The sequence below is a fragment of the Pinus tabuliformis genome, chromosome 3_1, assembly GCF_031772625.1.
Source record: "Pinus tabuliformis cultivar Carrire ecotype Pingquan chromosome 3_1, CPIR1, whole genome shotgun sequence".
Lineage (NCBI taxonomy): Eukaryota > Viridiplantae > Streptophyta > Pinopsida > Pinales > Pinaceae > Pinus > Pinus tabuliformis.
This window is the reverse complement of record NC_142301.1, coordinates 343,773,162-343,793,243: the sequence shown is the minus strand read 5'-3', so window position 1 is coordinate 343,793,243 and position 20,082 is coordinate 343,773,162.

Genomic DNA, 20,082 nt, shown 5'->3' with positions numbered 1-20,082 from the left:
GAATTCAGTTTCTTTTGAACCCAAGAAGGAATTTCTCGTGTATTCAATATCAACTAGCAATAATTCCCTTGTTTTAAGACTACTGTCACTCAAAATTTGACTGTCTATTTATGAAAAGGAAAATTTGGTTTTTACAGAACAGAGCATAGGGACACAGGTTCTCTTCTCAGCATATAGATAGATATGTAAATTCAATTTTTCACACACATAGACTGGTCTCTATGACTGCATATATCTTCCTTGCAGGAGAATTTAAAAAGAAATGTGGAGGAGATTTCTGATGCAGAAAAACTGGGGAAACTCAGTGAAATATGCAGGCAACTTCCACGTTTTTTCAATACATAGGCATACTTTCCTCTTGTTTTTCAAACTGATGTTGTTCAATTCACCACCTTGCACAAACAAATTATGCACAGAGAAGTTTTTTCGAGCCTACCTTGTTTGGAGCTTCAAATTCAACGAAAATTCTGGGTTTCCTTTCTCCGCAGAGCTGTTCCGCCTTTCTTGTAGAACCCTTCCTGTAGAAGGCTCCCGGTTCTTGTAGAATGAAACTGTGCTTTCGATAGAGCCCGATGCATGGGAGATTTTCGAAAACAGGCAGAAAAACTGGTGGAGGACGACTGGTTAACTATTTTTGGAAGCGGTGGATGTGTACTCTAGTCGAGGATGTTGTGAGTGCAGAATGAATAGAAGGTGGTGCATGTTTCAGCTGGGCATATTTTAACTGTAGCGTGATTCATGGTGAGGGGATGAGGTGGCCAGAATGGACCATTGGTTCGACGTCACAGCCATAATGTTTCTGCATGTTTCTGACCGCCATCACCTCCTCTCTGCCGTTATCCACTGCCACCATTACCAGTCCCAGCGATTTCTCCCTGAATGGACACTCCACACGTGTTGGCTGTCCACCTAATCGGAAATTTTGAATGTAACAGGGCTTGTTTGGATTCCACGAGGATTTTTAACTAGCTGAGGGTGGCCAGTTGACTGGCCACCGATTCCACTCAATCCAAACCATTCCCATAGTCATGCAGCCTTAAAATATGATTTATGCAATTGAAGAACGAGTTTAGGCACTTACCTGCGTGGTCGCGTCCGTGTTATGCAGATTTCGGGGTTGGAAGCCATTCCTTCGTTTGCTATTGCTGCATGCACACTGCATGCTTGGTCTCGACTATTGCTGATGTGAAAATGTTCAGGTAGATCTCCATGCATCCTTCTTCTACCATACTTTGCAGTCCCTGTCTCTGAAGTATGTCTTTCAGAGGGATCAACTACTATAGGATTCCTGTAGGAAGTCCTGTAGCTGCTTCTCCTCTTAGAATGCAAGCTAGAATGAGCAGGGCTACACTGCTGACGAGGGTCTCGGCTGATGAGGAGTCTAGATGGAGGGTGACAGGTATGGTGAGTGAGAAACTGTTGCTTGATTTGTCATCAAAAAGTTTTTTCTGGCAGTATGAAGAAAACAGGATTCTGTGTGTGACTGTGCAGGCATATATAAAAATGGGTGCAATGGAGGTGTACAGAGATAGAAAAAGGTGGCATATGGTGATGAATGGAAATAGGGATGTGGACAGGCCTCATAGGCAGATTCCCAACCTTCGGATTCCCTTCTGAGATCAATTTTTCTCATTTGTAGGTTCTACAGGATCTTCCTATAGAAGTCACAGAACTTCCTGTAGAAGACACAGAACTTCCTGTAGAAGGTGAAATCTTGGCCCGAATGAGATCAAATCTTAGGGAAGGGTAGTGGTCATGGATGAGGTGATTATGATGGATGCATGCAGCCTGGTGCTGACCTCTGTCTTTGTCTTGTGCGATCCTCCTTTCCTGCAATGACCTTCCTGCAACTTGCAATTTATTCAAAAGAAGTCAGGTTTGTTTTTTCTCTGTGTTCTTTTTTCCCTTTTTTTGTCTCTTTCTTTTTGTTTTTCTTTGAGATAGCCAGGGCGCCTCCAAGAGGTTTTCACCCTCACTGTCTACCCTAGGCGCCTCCAAGAGGTTTTCACTCAAGGATCTTTTTTTTGGTGCTAAAAATGTGGGTGGAGTGGAGACAGGGGCTTGCTCCACTACCAACACTGATTTATCCAGAGTTTCAATGAACTCCTACTTAGAAAGGGGCTTCCTGTAGATCTTCAATCGATGCCCATTGACGAGCATGGGGATGGCTTCTTCATCAATGGTCCTGATAAGGACTGAACCATTGTCGTTACATTTCTCCACTGTATATGGTCCCAGCCATCTCGTCCTCAACTTCCCTTTGAAATCCTTATATCTTGAATCATATAACAGCGCCCAATCTCCTCGCTGAAATTGCTTCTCTTTAAGGTGTCGGTCATGCCATATTTTTCTTTGAAGTTGGACCACCTCTGAGTGGAGGAGGGCCTGCATTCTCTATTCATCTAGTCCATTCAGTTGAAGTAGTCTTTCCTGTTGTGCATGGCTCAGAGCTAGGTCCAGCTGAGCTGCCAACCTTAATGTGTTGTATTCAAATTCTATGGACAACAAAGCCTTCTTCCCGTAGACCAGCTCATAAGGCGTGAAACATGTTGTAGTTTTCCAAGTAGTGTTGTAGGCCTAGGTCGCCTCAACCAAGCGATTTGCCCAATCTCTTCTGCTGCTGCTCACTACCTTAGTCAAAATCTCTTCCAAAGCCATGTTAGTGACTTCCACCATGCCCATTTGCTTGCGGATGATAAGGGGTGGAAGTTCTGTGCTTAATCATGTGATGAGAAAGCAGGTCTTCAATCAGGTTAGAGGTAAACTGACTTCCTTGATCTGTGACTAATTCTCTTGGGTAGCCAAACTTGTAGAAGATATCTTCCCTCAAAAACTCAGCCACTTTTTCTTCTGTTGCTACCTTGATTGCCTTTGTTTCTGCCAACTTTGTCAGGTAGTTCGTGCACACAATGATGTAAGACTTTTTTTTTGAAGGAGGGTTGATAGGACCCACAAAATCCATGTCCCACTTCTCAAATGGCTCGAAAGTCACCTGAGGTTGGAGAGGCATTTCATACCTTGGAGTCGGTTTCCCCATCCTTTGATATTGGTCAAATTGGCTGATGTATCTTCTGACATCTTGATGAAGAGTGGGCCAATAGTAGCCTGCCTGTAGAATTTTGAAAGCGGTTCTTTTTGCTGCAAAGTGGCCTCCACAGGGTCCATCATGATAGGTTAGGAGGATGTCAAAAACTTCCTCCTCCCTGACACAATGCCTCAAAATCTAATCTGGGCCAAGTTTGAATAGGTTGCCCCCAATCCAAGTGAATGGGGTGCTTTTCCTCACGATCTTGCTCTTCTCTTTTGAGGATAGGTGTGGTGAGAACTGTGCTGAAACCAAGTAATTTGCTATATCAGCAAACCATGGAGAGAGTACTGAAATAGCAAACAGGTGTTCATTTGGAATTTGATCATCCACCATCCCTTCTTCACCTGCAGGCAAATCTAGTCTAGACAGAAAATCAACAACAACATTTTCCTTACATGGCTTATCAACAATGGTCAAATCAAATTGTTGCAATAAAAGTAACCATCTAATGATACGAGCATTTACATCAAGTTTATTCATCAAATACCTAATTGCAGCATGATCAGTGAGTACGAATGTTTGATAACCAGTGATGTAGTGCCTGAACTTGTTTAGGAATAGATTATAGCTAGGAGATCTTTCTCGGTTATAGTATAGTTTAATTCTGCCTTGGATAGGCTTTTATTGACAAAATATATGGCATACGGTAGCTTCTCTTCAACTTGTCCTAAGGCTGCTCCTATGGCTTTGTTCGAGGCATCTGTGTGGATGTGGAAAGGTAGGGCCCAGTTTGGACCTCTCAAGATTAGGGCAGTTACCAGCTTATCTTTCAACACATCCAGAGCCTCTTGACAGTTTTCAGTCCATATAAACTCGACATCTTTCCCCAAAAGACCAAACAATGGAGAGGCTAGCTTACTGAAATCTTTAATGAACCTTTTATAATATCCCGCTAAGCCTAAAAAACTTTGAACATTTCTTACCTTTTGAGGAGGTGGAACCCTTTGGATGATAGCAATCTTGTTGGGATCCACCTGTAATCCTTGCTGAGAAATTGTATGACCTAGCACGATCCCTTCAGTCATCAGGAATTCACATTTCTTAGGACTGAGGGACAGGTTCATCTCAATACACTTGGTTAAAATGTTTCCTAGGTTAGTCAATGCTCCTTGGAAGTTGGACCCATAAGGAGTAAAGTAATCCATATAGATTTCCACTGAATCATGAACTAGCTCAGCAAATATGCTCAGTACTGCTCTCTGGAAAGTGGTAGGAGCATTGCATAATCCAAAGGGAAGGACCCGGTAGGCAAAGGTACCCCATGGACAAGTGAAAGTGGTCTTATCTTGGTCTTCTGGGCTGATTTGGATTTGATTATACCTACCAAACCCATCTAGGAAGGAAAATAACTTCTTCCCTGCCAAGCCATCTAACACTTGATTTATGAAAGGTAAAGGGAAATGGTCCTTCTTGGTAGCTTTGTTAAGTTCTCGATAATCTACACAGATTCTCCACTTCCCGTTTTTCTTGGGCATGAGCACCAGTGGAGAAACCCACTCGTTGTCAGAGATGGGGTAGATGAACCTTGCATCCAACAACTTTTGTAATTCTTCTTTGACAATGTACTTAAGGGCTGGATTCATTCTCCTCTGAAGCTGCTTAACTGGTTTACAATCCTATTTAATGTAAATGTGAAGGGTACAGATTGAAGGGTGGACTCCTTTCATCTCCTTATAGCTGCAAGCAAAAGCATCCAAATGGTGGTTCAATAAGCTACACAGCTCCTTCTCCTGAGAGGGAGATAGGGATGAGTTGATCTTCAAGGTTCTTTCAAGGCCAAATTCCACATTCTTAACTCGGTAAGAGGTTGGATCAGCCACATAGAGATCCACTAAAGCACTGGCTTGTGTGTCTCCTACCAACTCCTCTAATGATAGCACCTGGGAGGTGGATTTTGAATTAAATTCTCAATAAGTTCATCCTCGGTTTGAGGACCTCCCTTGGTGGCTTCCACAGTGCACACTGGTGCAGAGTAGACTTCATCCTCATCTTCCTCCTTCAACCAGAGAGGTAAGTCATGTTTGAGTAAAGGTTGGGCAGGAGGATATAGGACTAGTTGTTTGGACATTGGCCCATTCTTAATGGTCATGCTCCCAGCTCGACAATTGATGTAAGCATTTGCAGTAGCTAACCAAGGCCTTCCCAAAATGAAGGGGTATCCAGTGAGTTTTGCCTTTGGTTGAAGGACCAAGAAGTCGCAGGGTACTCCCAAGAATCAACGAAGACCATGACATCTTCCACAATCCCTTCGGGAGTCACGGTGGAGCGGTCTGCTAACTGCAGTACTGTCGAGGTCTTTCTTAGGGAACTCTGAAGGTTGAGTTTGAGCATAGTGTCCCTGGTCATCACATTAATGGCAGCCCCTAGATCAATCAGGGTGTGGGGAATTATGGTGCCATTGATGTGGACATCAGCTATAGGACTCCCAGGGTCCAAATATTTTGGACAGATTACCTGTCCCAACATCAAGTCGGACAGTTGTCCTATGACATTGATAGTTGGGGCATCTCTCTTATGCCTGCCTGGGTGCCTGAAACACTTCTCTTTGATCAATTTGTTGTAGATTGGTACGTCTTTGATGTCCTGGAGAAGTGGTATTTTTACACACAACTGTTTAAGTTCTCCCAGAAGTTTAGTCTCTTCTGGGTTTGGTTGCGTGGTTCTAGTTAGTTTCTCAGGAAAGGGTGGAATGGCTTTGGGTTCACTTTCTTGTTCCTTTTCTTCATCCTCCTTAGGAGGAGGTTGGCTATCTGGGAGGACCTTCCCAGATCGTAGGTTGATCTCTTGAATCTCCACAACGTAGGTAGGGCATGTTGTCTCTCCAGTATATACCTATTGGGCCTGTCTGTTATTGGGGTTCGGGTTTGGTTGAGCAGGCATCTGGGGTTGTCTTGGAGGAGTCAGAGGTAATGGTTGTGGTTGAGTAGGTGGTGGAGGAAAAATAGCAGGAGGAGAGTTGTATTGGGGCCTCCACCCCTGTTGAGGTGCATTCCACTGAGGTTGTGGCTGAACATGAGAATGAAACAAATGAGCAGCAGGTTGAGTATGGTATTGAGATGGATATGACCAAGGAGGGGGTGTGGACTAGGAAGGATGAGTAGGGGGACCCCAAGAAGGTATGTGAGTGGATTGGTTGGGGTTGTAATAAGTCTGGGATGTCCCTTGCATCCCCTGCTGGTAAGGTCTGGATCCATGTGGCCTCCTTTGGTTCAAGAAGTAGAGTGGTTCAGTGGCTCCTTCAGCCCCTTGGTACATAGATTTAAGTCCAGGTAAGGTTGGGCACTGGTTTGTAGGGTGGTCTTCCTCACAAACGAAACATACCTCTACTGAGTGCAATGGACACTCGTTCCAAGGATGTTTCCTTGTACATCTGAGACAAAAGATGGCTAAAGCCTTCTCATCTTCCTATTTCTTTTGTTGGATTCAGAAAGTATCTAGTTGCATGGAAATGGTCTGTCTCATCTCACTTTTAAGGTCTTCCATCTGATTTGTAAACTCATGTTTGGAGAAGGTGGCACTGGCTGAAAGTTGATTCCCCCTACCTCTTTTCCGGGCTGCCCTAGAATGGTTTCTAAACACAGTCTTTATGTCATCATAAGGTAGTTGGTAGATGTCTCCTCCAACTAGCAAATGGAGGGTATCTAGAAGGTCTTTAGGGATTCCTCGGAGCAGGACCAGCTTCAGAGATTCGAGGTCAAGCGTGCACCTGGCCCTTTTATAACTGAGTTGGAACCTTTCTTCATAGTCTTCTAAGGATTCATCACTTCCCATGGTCATCCGAAAGATTTCTCCCTTCGTTTCCTTTGACCTACAGTAATCCCGGTATTTGTTGTTAAAGGCTTGCTGCATCTGAGCCCAAGTTGTGATACTGTTTCCAGGTAACCCCATGAACCAGCGTAGTGCTGCATCCTTGAGGGTAGAGGGAAATAGTTTCAGCTTTTTCTTGTCTTGTGCATAGTCTTAAGTTCGACAAAGGACAACAAACTCAAACAAGAAGGTATCAGGGTCTTTAGTGGTCAATCCATGGAAGTGAGGTAAGGTTGAGGGACTTATGTTTTTCATTTTTGTGTCCCCATTGGTCTCTCGGATGGGGAAGGCACCTTCTATTCTCTCCTCATCTCCTCTACCATTTCTGTTTTTAGCCATGGTCTCAGGAGGAATGTTTTCTTGCTCTTCTTCTGTTATAGGATCTTCGTAAATCTCTAGAGGTTCACCTATGTGATCTTCTGGATCACTGCTACCAAAGAAGAGAGAAGGGTGACTCAGTGATGTGGTGGGGGTGTTGGGTAGGAATTTTCCTGAATTGTCTCTGTTCCTATGAGGCATGAAAGGAAATATTTTTAGTTGATTTTTGTGTTTTTCTCTGCTTGTACCTGCAAAATTGAAATTGATTGAACAATAAATTGCAACTAACTAAAGTAAACCTTGCTAGAATGAAAATTGTGGAATTGAAATGAAGGCAGGAAATGACTAATCTATGCTGCTAAAATGAAATTGCAGAAATGAAATGCTAGGCTATGCTTGCAGAATTGAAATGCTAATCTACGCTTGCGGAATTGAAATTGTAGAATGGAAATGCTAATCTACACTTGCAGAATTGAAATTCTAGTATAGGAAAGCAGGAAATTTCAAATCTACTCTTGTGGAAATGAAATTGCAGAATTGAAATGAAACAACTACTCTACTCTTGCTGAAATAAACTACTTAGCAGAAGGTTGTAGTAGAAGATAGAAGAAAAGAAACAATCACAAATACTCTGACGCTTCCCTAGAAACGGCACCAAAAAGATGGTGGGCTCCAGTATTGCAGCAATGATGCTGCAACTCCTAGGACTCCCTTCTTTACTTTTATCAACCTGGTAGTTCGTAACAAACTTGGAAGCAACGGTGCTATATGCACAAGTACTAGCTCTTGCCGCAGGCTGTCACTTGATCAGCTGGCACAAGTCCGCTAGGAGCTTAAGCCAACTTCTATGAGCTCTTAGAAGAATCTTTTAACTGTGATGGATGAAAGCTAACTCAAAAGAGGCTAGTCTACTTGTAGAAAGGAGATGAAAGCTGAAAGGAGATGCAAACCCTAGCAAACCCTAGTTTTACCGACTAACCCTACTGGTGCAAGAAAAGAGATGAAAGTTGCTGAAATGGATGCCATTGATTCTTTGAAAGGTAAAATGCATGTGAATAAGCTACTTTTGAAGTAAAATCTGAAAAAAACATCTTTTTGTATTTTTGAGTAATCTTGCAGAATTATTATGCATGTGCTTTAACTATTTTTTTTTACTGTGCAGAGGTTGACTGGCGAAAGGAAATGGAATGGGCACTTGTAGGAGGTTGGGAAGGTGAGAAGAGGGCCTAAGGGGTCCCTAACACCCTTTCAGAGAATTTCACAGTGATCAGATCTCGAAAAACTGCTCACGTGAACTTCTACAGGAAGTCTGCAGGGGTTCTACAGGAAGGTTTACAGGAAGAGCTGAAAGAGGATCTTAGAGGGTTGATGGAAAAAAGGTAGGAAAGTGGAAATGGAGGATGGATGAGGATGTGAAGGGGTCTAGGATTTGGTAAATGAAGCTAAGGAGTGATGAAGGTGGTTGGATTTGTTCAAGGATGGAGGGAGCAATGTTGCACAAAAATGTAGAAATTAGGTCAAATTGGAAAAGTGTGGCGAATGAAGGGAAGGAATCCAGAATTAGGGGTTGGAGTAGGTTGTATGATGAAGGAAGGATAGGTAGGGATGTATTACAGGTGTTCTACACACTATTTTCCGAAACTGATCGAACAAAGACGAGAAAGACTAGAGATCTATCTATTTTGACCTAATCTGACCTAAAAACCAGAAACGTAATGGATAGAAGGTTATAGATAGGAAATAATGCAAATTAACTATGGAAACTAAGCAAGAATAAATCTAAACATGCAAGTACAACTGGTATCAACTTTTCCAACCAAAAATCTAACACTAGCAATTGCATAGAAAGGCAAAAACAATGTTTTTGTGGCAGCAAGTATGCCTTGGTCTCAGTTCATGGTCCCAAGGAGGGAGAGGTGAGATCAAGGATTGCTTGATGGCCTTTTTGCGGATCTTTTCTTTTTCCAAACTGCCAAATCAACCTGAAGCATGAAAATCTATTTTAATCATAAAAAAAACCTAAGTAACAAAGCAAGATCTTAACCTAAATAACAGAAATTATTCTATGAATGCAGCAAAGACACATAAAAGTACACAAAGGAGGTACTGGCACTTGGGTTGGGCCCAACCCCAAGAGCTACAGCCTCCTAAGAAAACTCAAAGCTGGTGCAAAGTGAAATTTATCTCCATTACTCAAAAAATAATCATGTCACAACAATGTTTACAGCGAGAGCTCGAAAATGAGCTGAAAGGCAGAGTAGCACCAAAGTGCGAAAAACAACTATTCAAGAGCTAAACTACCAAGGCTTGAAGCCTTCCTACTTATGCACCACGAGGACTCCCAATAGCCCTCCTTAACTTTAGGGGCTTGGCTGCTCAAACTGTAGTTAATTAACCACTTCACAAAATCTGCTCAGCTGCCCCTTGAAATCATCTTTGGTGGGCTGTTGAACTCCGAGCTGATGGTGGAGAACTCGAGAAAGGGGTCATTTAGTGCAGGAGACACCCTTCCTACAAATCCTCAGCCTTGTTCCCTCATATTTGGCTGTCAACTGGCTCATAAATGCTTGACCTTGGTCCAAAAGATGTCCAAAAATCTGCAATAAGCACGTATTAGACTTTGTGGTCAAGTGACTATTCTAATTTGTTCAATTAACATAAATATATTCAAAAGCATGCATAAAACTATGAATAATGGTGGATTAATCGAGAATAATAGGCAAAATGAGCCCAATAAGTTACCCATTTCTGGGGCTCATCACAAAGCTTATCCCAAGCTACCAAAGCCCATTTCTTTTTCTCTTCCCCTTTTCCCAAAGAAAATCTCTTTGAATGTTTCTGATCTGTTGTAAAACTCCTTTAGGAATAGGAAGAGCTGACATCATGAAGATGGGTATGGCCTGCAGGATTTCTTTTGTGAGCACAAGGCGCCCTGCTAAATTTAAAGATTTGCATGTCCATTTCCTAACCTTATCTTGAAGTTTGTTAATGACTGGGTCCCATACTCCCCTACTTAGAGGTTTGTCAATAAGGGGCATTCCAAGGTACTTAGAGGGTAACTGACCCGTTTTGAACCCTAGAATTCTGGTAAGGTTTCTCTGAATAACAATGTCAGTGTTAAAAAAGAAAACTTTTGATATGTCAAGGCTTAACTTTGTACCAACAACCATAGCAAAGTCATTCAAAATTTGTTTAAAAGCTTTGGCTTCCTTGATCGTAGGAATGCCCTGTAGCATAGTGTCATCCACAAATTGTTGGTGAGTTGAGGCTGCTCCATCTGTGGTAAGTTTCAAACCCTGGATTCTTCTCTCAGCACTTGCCATTTTTATCGCTCTACCTAGCCCTTCCATCATGAGCACAAAGAGGAAGGGGGAGAGCAGGTCTCCTTGTCTTAGTCCCCTAGAAGGCATGAAGGTTAGTGAGGGCGAGCCATTAAGCAAGATTGAAAATATTCAAACAAGAAATCCTTGAGGTGGTCTAAGATTCAAGATCCAGATCAGTCTTGAAGGCTCTCAATGCCTCTTTTTGAGCCTCCAAAAGGAAGGATTAAAGCTGACATGTCAGGGCCTGTCAGAAATAGGACCTTTGAGATCATGAATCTATCTAGTTTAGAGGCAACTTGAGAATCCCCTCCTCTCTTGTTGTTCCAGGTGAAAGTGCCATTTATTGTTTCAACACCCACTAATCTCATGTTGTTTGTGAAGTTCTGGAAGGCAATGGAGTCTCTACCTAGTGTTCTGGTGCCACCTTTTTTCTCTTTAAGAGATTTGATCATATTGAAATCCCCTACTAGAATCCAGGGTATATTAGGATATCTCCCTCTTAGCTCCTCAAGGGAAGTGAGAAGCTTGAGTTTTTCTTCTAGTTTTTGAGGACCATAGATGTTTGTAATCATGTAAATATCCTTATCACCCACAGGTTGTATTACCAGCGAAATATAGTTCCTGGACGCTTCCACGTCTAGGATTCCAAGTTTTTGGGGATCCCAGTGCATAAGAATCCCTCCTGCTGAGTTGTCTGCCTTAACCTCTAGATACTCATACTTGATTAACCATTTGTTGTGTATTTCTCTGATTTTATCCATCAAGCATTTTGTTTCCTAAATGAAAACCATGTCTGGTTTTTCTTCTTTTATTCTACTGCTGAGATTTCTTTGTTTCCTTTTACTTCCTAGGCCCTAATATTCCAGGTTGTAAAATTCATTAAGAAAGGTTTGTAAAAGAGTAACTGGTGAGATATTTCATCTTACCTGAGTTGATCATGAGTTTTCCACATTCTATTAGCCGCTCATTATGTCTTTTCCTTCCTCTTTTCCTACCCGGGTTCTTGGAAGAGTGCCCCGGTGTTTCCTCCATTGTCTTCATCCCTCTATTTTCTTGGATGTCATAGTTTCTTTTAACTCCAGAACTCTTTGATTGGGATCTCCATAGGAAGAGTTGTTGAAGATCCTCTTTTGGCAAGGAGTCAAATCCTTTGGTAATACCCTGCTCCAGAAACTTTTCTTGATCCAAGTTTTCCTTCTCAAGAATCTCCTGTAGTTCATGATCCTCTGTTCCCACCTCACTTAGGGTCATATCATGATCCCTACTAAGCTCCACAATTCTCGGTAGATCATCCTGCTACTGGCTGTTCTCTGGTATGTCCTCCATGCTAGTATCTCTATCCTTCTCATTGGTTTTAGTCTCCGATTTCTGGTTTTCCACGTTGTTTCCATTTTCTTCTTCAAAGATTTTGAAACTGTTATGGCTCAGTTACCTGTCCTCATTGATTTTCTTTTGGTGTCACTTTCCTCCTTTCCTCTTACCCCCCACCTTAGTGAAACCCTCGGGATCTTTGCTTGTGGTGGTTTTTTTGTTGCTTTCCAGTTTGTTTAATGGGCAGTCTCTGTATAGGTGCCCATGTTCATGGAACTTACGACACCTGAATGGGACATGCTCATATTCCACTGCCTGCACCCATTCTTCATCATAAACTTCTAAAATGATCTCGTTTTGGAGTGCCCCAGATAGGTCCATTTCCACATAGATCTGGGCGAAGGAAGTGTATTTGCCTCTTAATGTCGCATCTGATGTCTTTATAAAATGCCCTAGTTTATTGCCAATAGCCTTTAGAGACTCTGACAGCCAATAATTTAAAGGAAGGGAGTACAGTCTTATCCATACTGGTACTGAAGTGAACATTTCTCGTTCTGGGACAAAGTTCATCATCCATGGTCGTATGTATAGGCCTGTAACAACGTAAAAATAGGGTCTTCCCTCGAACACTCTGTCTTTATCTTCTAAGCTTGTGAACATCACCATAAAGGAACCCTTGGATCCAAGGTGAAGGTTTATTTCCCTTTTCGGTTTCCAGTGGTTCCTTATCCATGCATGTAAGGCCTTCTACGTCGGCCAGAACCCCATAAATTTGAATATGATCGCATGTTCCGCCATGTGATCTCTATGCACCTGTAGCGTTGGGTCACTTAAAATGACCCAAGGAGTGATGGTTGACTTGGGTTTGCAGCCCCCTGTCGCCCTCAAAGGTGCAGTGTTCTGACTGCTGCCCTCTTTCCTTTTCTCTCTGCTGTCTTCCTCATGATTTTCTCTTTGTTCATGAGATTTGATATTTCCTGTGTTAGTGTCCTCAGTTATCCCCTCTGTTGGTTTCTTGAAGCGATGCAGATCAGTTTCCTTGTTTCTGTTCGCGGCTATTTGATTGTAGTAGGGAGAAGAACTCCTTCCTCCATGACCCGCCATGGTCACCAGCACCAAACCCTGACTCAAACCCTAGATTAGAATGCAGCGCAAACCTAAAACATTTTTCCGTTCCAGTCCAAAGCATGTAACCATAGTTACTGAAAGCCCTAAATTTGATTTCAAGAAGGGATTTTATTCCAAGTTTGTAAATTAAAATTGCAAACATATGTAATAATTTTATTTTTTCTTATGTAATTTTATGTCTATTATATGTAATAAGTTACTTTTTAGTTGCATACTCAAGTCCATTTCCAAAAGTATCCCAAGCAGAAAGTCAAAATCAAGATTGCCAAAGCATCATCCACCTGTCAAGAGCAAAAATGTCACAAAGTAAAAAAAGCATTAATATGAGAATTTGGAAATGACAAAAAACATTAGAAAGTGGGTATGCAAACTCATAAATTAAAGTCCATTCAAGTATAAATCCTCTCAAGGCACTCATGAAGCCTCATTTGCACTCTAGCACTATCAGAACTCCTCAGCAAAAGAAAATTGGCAATTTTAAGGCGAAATTGGGCAAAACAGAGCAAGAGGACGTGTTTAGCAGGGTCGCTGCGCGTTTAGCCTGGTCGTTGTGCTCCTGTAGAGGTCACTGTGTGTTTGCCAGAAATCCCAGTGTTATCTATAATGGCGTTGCGCTCCTGTAGAGGTCGCTGCGCGCTCGAAATTCATGCTTGATAAAGTAATGTGATGTTGAATTTGTAAGTATGATAATCAATTATCTATGTATGCTTTTACTATTACATGGGAAAATAAAAGAACAAGACAGGGGAATAATATTGATATGGGGAGGGAAAAACTCATGTGTGCGTCAGCAAAGATATCATCACCATGTATATTGAAGAGGAAATCAAATTGAAAAACATTTTTTGAAGACATATCATAAATGTTGTAGTTATATACTGAAGAATAGGAATTCTACGCTGTACAAGAGATTCTATCCACCAAAATACATGTAAGTAAATTCTTTGATATGTTTGAAAATAATGAACGTGTCGCTACAATATTAACACAAAATTCAACAACACTCTCCCGATCATAGTTGATTTATATTACAATTTCAATTAATAACAATGATCAAGGATCATTACTCATATGAGTAAGAAACCAGGTGGATTGAAATTCAAGCCATTGACATGTCCTATGCAGTTGTATGACTATAACATGATGATGAAATGATCAACACAGTGAGTTGGGATATTGATATACATATCTTTTCTTGAAATAATGCTAAAACCATCGAGGTAGAGGGTATAGCTATGCATGATAATGTAGGAATGATTGGGATTAGGAAAAAAACATTGTGGTGACCTTTACATCAATAGCTAGAGGGCTTGTAACTACGAGCCAAAATTCCTTTTTGGGATTTGAAGGCGATTTGTTACCAATCGTGAGTGATTTGATAGTATACCCAAAAACATCATGAAGTTACAACGTGATCATAATTTTGCATATGCTACGAGAAAAGCTGTAAATAAGCGATGATGAAAAACTTGTCTCCATAATACAAGTAATAGTTGGTATCAACGCATGAAATAGCAAGGGGAAGATTCATAAAAAACTTCTGTGAAAGTCTTAGCATAACCCTATGCTTCAACTAACATCAACATCTTTCATAAACAAATACATGAGTTTAAGACCAAGAGTAAGGCATACAAAGCTCATTGCATCACACTTGAAGTAAACTAAAATGGTATTGAGGTAATAATAATGGATAATCCTAGTCAATAGTCATAAACTCGGGGCATAAAATGCTAAATGGTGATTGTTGACCTTATATGGAGTGACAAGGAAAATAAGTTTTACCATTCCAAATTTAAACGTTTTTCAACCTTGGAGACAAATCAGAAATAACGAAGAGATAAATTGGCATGCAAGAACCATCAGGTTATAGTCTATATATTGTGACTCTTTAAAGGAAGCAGACATAGTTTCTAAGTTAACGCATACAAAGCTATAAAATAATACATGAAATGGGAAAGCAGGGAGTGGGGATTTACCTTATACAGTTTCTGATCCAGACTTATGTAGAAACACAAAAAATACAGATATAAAGATAAACATACATATGCAACAGAAATAAAACTTCATTTCATTAATATCACAGAACTGAAATATGCTTACATAGAGAATGGAAATAATCTAGCTCAGGTGATGGTAGCTTATATTTGAGAAGATATGTGGTGGCTACATGCCTCTGAACTATGTTAGAATGAGGGTTGAAGGCCTATTTATTATTGAGAAACAACAAAAAGCCATAAACATCCAAAAACCTAACCCTAGGGGATGAAGCGCCAAAACTATGGGCCCTGTTTGGGTAAATTGGTACATCAACTTCCCAGGGTCATAACTTTGGAAAACGATCTCCGTTTGATGTGCACAATACCTCATTAGAAATATCTATCCAAGGAATCCAAATTTCAAATGAAAACATCAATCAAAGCTTCATTTTTCTCATTTTTACAAAAAAACGTCGTTTGGGGCCTCAAAACGGCTCCAAAAGTTTAGGACTTGAAAAAATGCAAAAAAGAGTAAATTGTGCTACAATTAAGGAAACTAAAAATTGAAAGAAACAATGGTGGCGTTCCAAGTGGACTAGGCGGGTGGGCACCAATATCCACCTGTATCAGTCCTCCCACCTTAGGAAGCAATGGTCCCCATTACATTGAGTGCCTCAATGAGATCGGGAAACTTCTATTGAAATTGGTCCCCGATGAGCCACTTGTCTTGGTGCAGGAGTTGGCCAACTTTGACAACCTGATATAGTTGTATCTGCCATTGGCGAGTATTCTTGATCTGTGTGTCCATGATTCGATCAGTTGTGGCATGTTCCATGCATTCTGGGTTTCACTTTGTTGGTATGAGTTGTTATGTAATGTCTAATGTGTCTAGTAATGGTGGAAAGTATGATCGAAGGCGGTCCACATTGGACACTAGGTGCAAGCCAAGGAATGGTGGAATGCTAAGATTGAAATCATTGTCCCCTACAACCTTAGTGATGGTGTAAGGACCATATCAGAGAGGGCAAAGCTTGTGGTGGGGCCCAGTGAGGTGCTCCTTCTACAAATGTAACCAAACTTTGTCACCCACCTGAAACTTGTGTGGTACCCAATTTTGATCATGTCACTGCTTCACTTCTTGTACTTTCCCAAGATTTCGTGAACCTGCTGGCGGATGTGTTGGATGCGTTCAATAAAACTAGTTGCTTTCTCAGCATCAGATAATACATGTGTGTATTATGTCTATGTATTCGCATGAGGCATGAAAACATCACTTGAATACAATGGTTTAAACCCTAGACCCGCCTGATAGGGAATGCGAACAGTTGAGCTATGGATAGATATTTTATAACTGTGCTACACAGAGGAAAGAATCTCATCCCAAGTTCATGGATGCTTAGATTTGTACATGCAGAGTATGTGCGCTATCATCCTGTTGATAACCTCTGTCTGGCCATCAGTCTGGGGATGGAATGTAGTCAACTTGGTGAGTTTGGTGTCCAACAGTGTCTAGAGTCTTTACCTAAATGTGCTTAAGAAGCTTCTATCACGATATGATATAATGGTCCGTGGGATCCCAAAATGTAATCACACTCATTCAAATAAGAGTTTGGCAGTGTCCTCTGCTGTGATACTCTTCCTGCGGGCCGCCAATATAGCCATCTTGGAAAATCTATCCATGACCAAAAATACATAGTCATTAACATGCTTGGTAGAAGGGAGGACAGATATATAGTCCATGGAGATGGATTCCCAAGGCTGGATGGGAGCAGGAAGAGGAGTGTACATGTGTTGCTTCTTGATGGTTGGCTTGGTGATGACACATGCAGTGAAAGATCTAATATATTTCCCAGCATTCTATCGGACTTTTGGCGAATAAAAGTACTTTTGTAGTATAGCCACAGTTTTCTCCACACCAAAGTGTTCTGTGACCCGACTGTAGTGTGCCTCCCAAATCAGCTTGGCACACTTTCTTGAAGGAACACAAAGGTGGCCCAGGTAGCATAATAATGCATCTTGGAGGTGGAAATCAGGAAATTTATTTCCATCTACTAGCATCTGGAATGTGGAGGTGAACTATGGATCATTTTTGTATAGTTGCGGCCATCCAGAGGTCTCGTAGCCAAAAGAGTTGAGAATAGTAGTTAGTGCTGCAACTAGGGGTCGCATGAGGTAGTTTGCAACATGATTGTTGCTTCCATTTTTGTATTTAATTTTCAAGTGGAATTGTTGTAGATATGTAGACCACTTATGGTGGTGATTGTTCTGCAACTTCCCTTGTGTTTGTATAAACTGAAGAGGTCGGTGATTGGTGTGGATGACCATCTCCTTCCCCAGAATGTAATGATTCCATTTTCGGAAAGCCTGCACCATGGAATACATCTCTTTATCATAGGTGGGGTACTTCCGAATTGTATTGGAAAGTGTATCACTATGATAAGCCACTGGATGCCCATGCTGGGTGAGGACTACACCAATAACATAGTCAGAGGCGTCTGTCTCAATTTTAAATGTCTGGTGCAGGTCTGGAAATGTGTGTACGGTGCAAAGTAGAGGCAGCACTTCAACTCAATGAACGCCTTCTATGGGGACACAGACCAAGATTTTTTTTCTTTTTCTCCACCCTTGGTAATCTGACTCAAAGGCTAAGTGATATGTGAGAATCCCAACACAAACCTCCAACAAAAATTTGCAAGGCCCAAAAAGCTGGTAAACTAAGTTAGAGTGGTCGGGGCTAGCCAATCCCGAATGACTTGGATGTCAGTTGGATCCACATGCATGCCTTTCTAATCTATGATGTAACCAGGATATTGGACCTGGCTCATGCCAAAGGTGCATTTCTCCAAGTTGGCACACAATTTATGCTACTACAGGGTTTGAAGGACCTGTCGAATGTGTTGCAAGTGTTCTTCCCAACTCTTGCTGAAGATGAGGGTGTTGTCAAGATAAATAACCACGAATGAAATGGTGAAGGGCCGCAAGATGTCATCCATTAGCCTCATAAAAATAGTAGGGGAATTTTTCAACATGAAGGGCATAACCGACCATTCAAAAAGGCCTTCCTTGGATTTGAAGGCGGTCTTTCATACATCTGTTGGATCTATTGGAACTTGGTGATAACCAACCTTTAAATCGATCTTGCTGAAATACTTGGTTCCCTTGAGTTTTTCCAAAAGGTCATCAATCTGTGGGATTAGATACCTGTTCCTGACAATGATTTTGTTTAGTGATCGATGATCAATGTAGAGCCTCCAATTCCCATCCTTCTTCTATACAAGTACAATCAAGCTCCCACAAGGTGAGGAACTTGGTTAGATGTGCTCTTTTTACAACAACTCCTGGATTAGCCACTTGATCTCTTCATTTTCCATAATGGAGTGACAATATATTGGACCACTGGGTAGAGGTGAATCGATCGAATGCTTGACTTGAAAATGCAAGGGTACCCCTATGGGTGAGGAGAAGATGTCCTTATATTCATCCACAACTGTATCCACCTACTATTGTTGCATGGAGGAAACCTTCCCGAGGGCCATGGATGTGGCCACGATCTTCCTCGTGAATCAGAAAGAAAAAAAAATTCCCAATCCGGGAGATGATCTTACTGCATTGCTTAGTAGAGATCAAAGAGATGGAAGTGGGTAAGGCTACCTATGGTATCATGTATAACTTATTACCGAAATAAATAATAACAACACGAGGCCTCGACTCATATAAAGCATGATGCTTCCACAAGTATGGTTTGCCTAATAATACATAACAAACTTCAAGCGAAGCAACAACACACAATACCTCATCCGTGAAGGGTGTGATGCTGTAGGGAAGGTGACATTATGGGTTGACGCAAAGATCTTGTCCTTGATGAAGCCACCCAATGGCGTACGAACGCAGATGTGGTGTGATCAGTAGGCCCAACCACTTCGCAACCTTTGTTGAATGAGGTTCTTTTGGCTCCCACTATCGAAAATGAAATGCAGCAACGAACCCTTCACCCACATCTGTGAGTGGAAGAGATGCTACCCCTCCTCTGGATCTTCAGGCTCAATATTTTGGATCTTAGTGGTGGCAACAATGGTGGTGGATATTTTGGATCTTAGTGGTGGCAACAATAGTGGTAGATATTTTGGATCTTCCCTTTATCATTCCCCTCGTTGGGTTCTGAATTAGAGTCGGAACATGAATATGATTCTAAAGCCTTCATCTCGTCCACTAGTGACTACTTGGATCGACACTTAATTGTGTTGTGAGTGGGGCTCTTATGGAACTCACACCACTTTCCTGTGTCCTTCTTTGTCTTTGTGGTATTTTTATTTGCTTGCATCTTCAACGAGTTGTCTTGTATCACCCCGCCATGCCTTTGTCCTTTGTTCTATGGTTTGAGGGTGACTTTACCTTGCTTTAGATTCATAGATACAAAGTCTTTCTTCTTTTGTTTAAACTTTTGCTCGATCTTGACAGCGTATCGGTAGGTTGTGCCAATCGAGGAGATGTCTAGGAACTCCATCTCATATTGGATGTATTTGTGTAGATAACCATAGTACTTGAGTGCCAGATTCTATTGAGAATCCTTGATACTCAACTTCATGTGAAGGGTATGAAAAATATTTGTGAAATCTGACACGTCTTGGTCCCTTCCCTAACATAGTGTGGTCCACTTTATGTACTTCTCTTCATAACTCTTGACAGGGTAATGCTACTCCTTGATGGCGTCTCAGAAATAGTTCCAAGTGGGTGTGCCTAAAAATAGCGAGGGTTCCTCTCTTCCTTCTGCTCACAGTAGGCTTCCCACCAGTCCTTGATATGGGGGGCTACTTTGAGGAGTGCAAAAGTAATCTTTTCCCTATTGGAAAAATCATGAACCGAAAAATACCTTTCTAACAGATTTAACCATCTATCTATGGCGTTGGAATCTATATGGCCTTAAAATATGGGAATATAAGAGTTGACTTGTACCTTGAAGGGAATGGTGCCTCCAGAGTAGCTATCAGATGAAGATGTGTCGCCTATGGGCATCCACCAAAGGATCTGGGTAAAATTTTCCATCATCGCATTCCTTTGTCGCTCGAGGGATTCTTTGACAAATATTTTGAAGGGATCTACTTCTCCCTCATCTTTATTTTCTTCCACCATG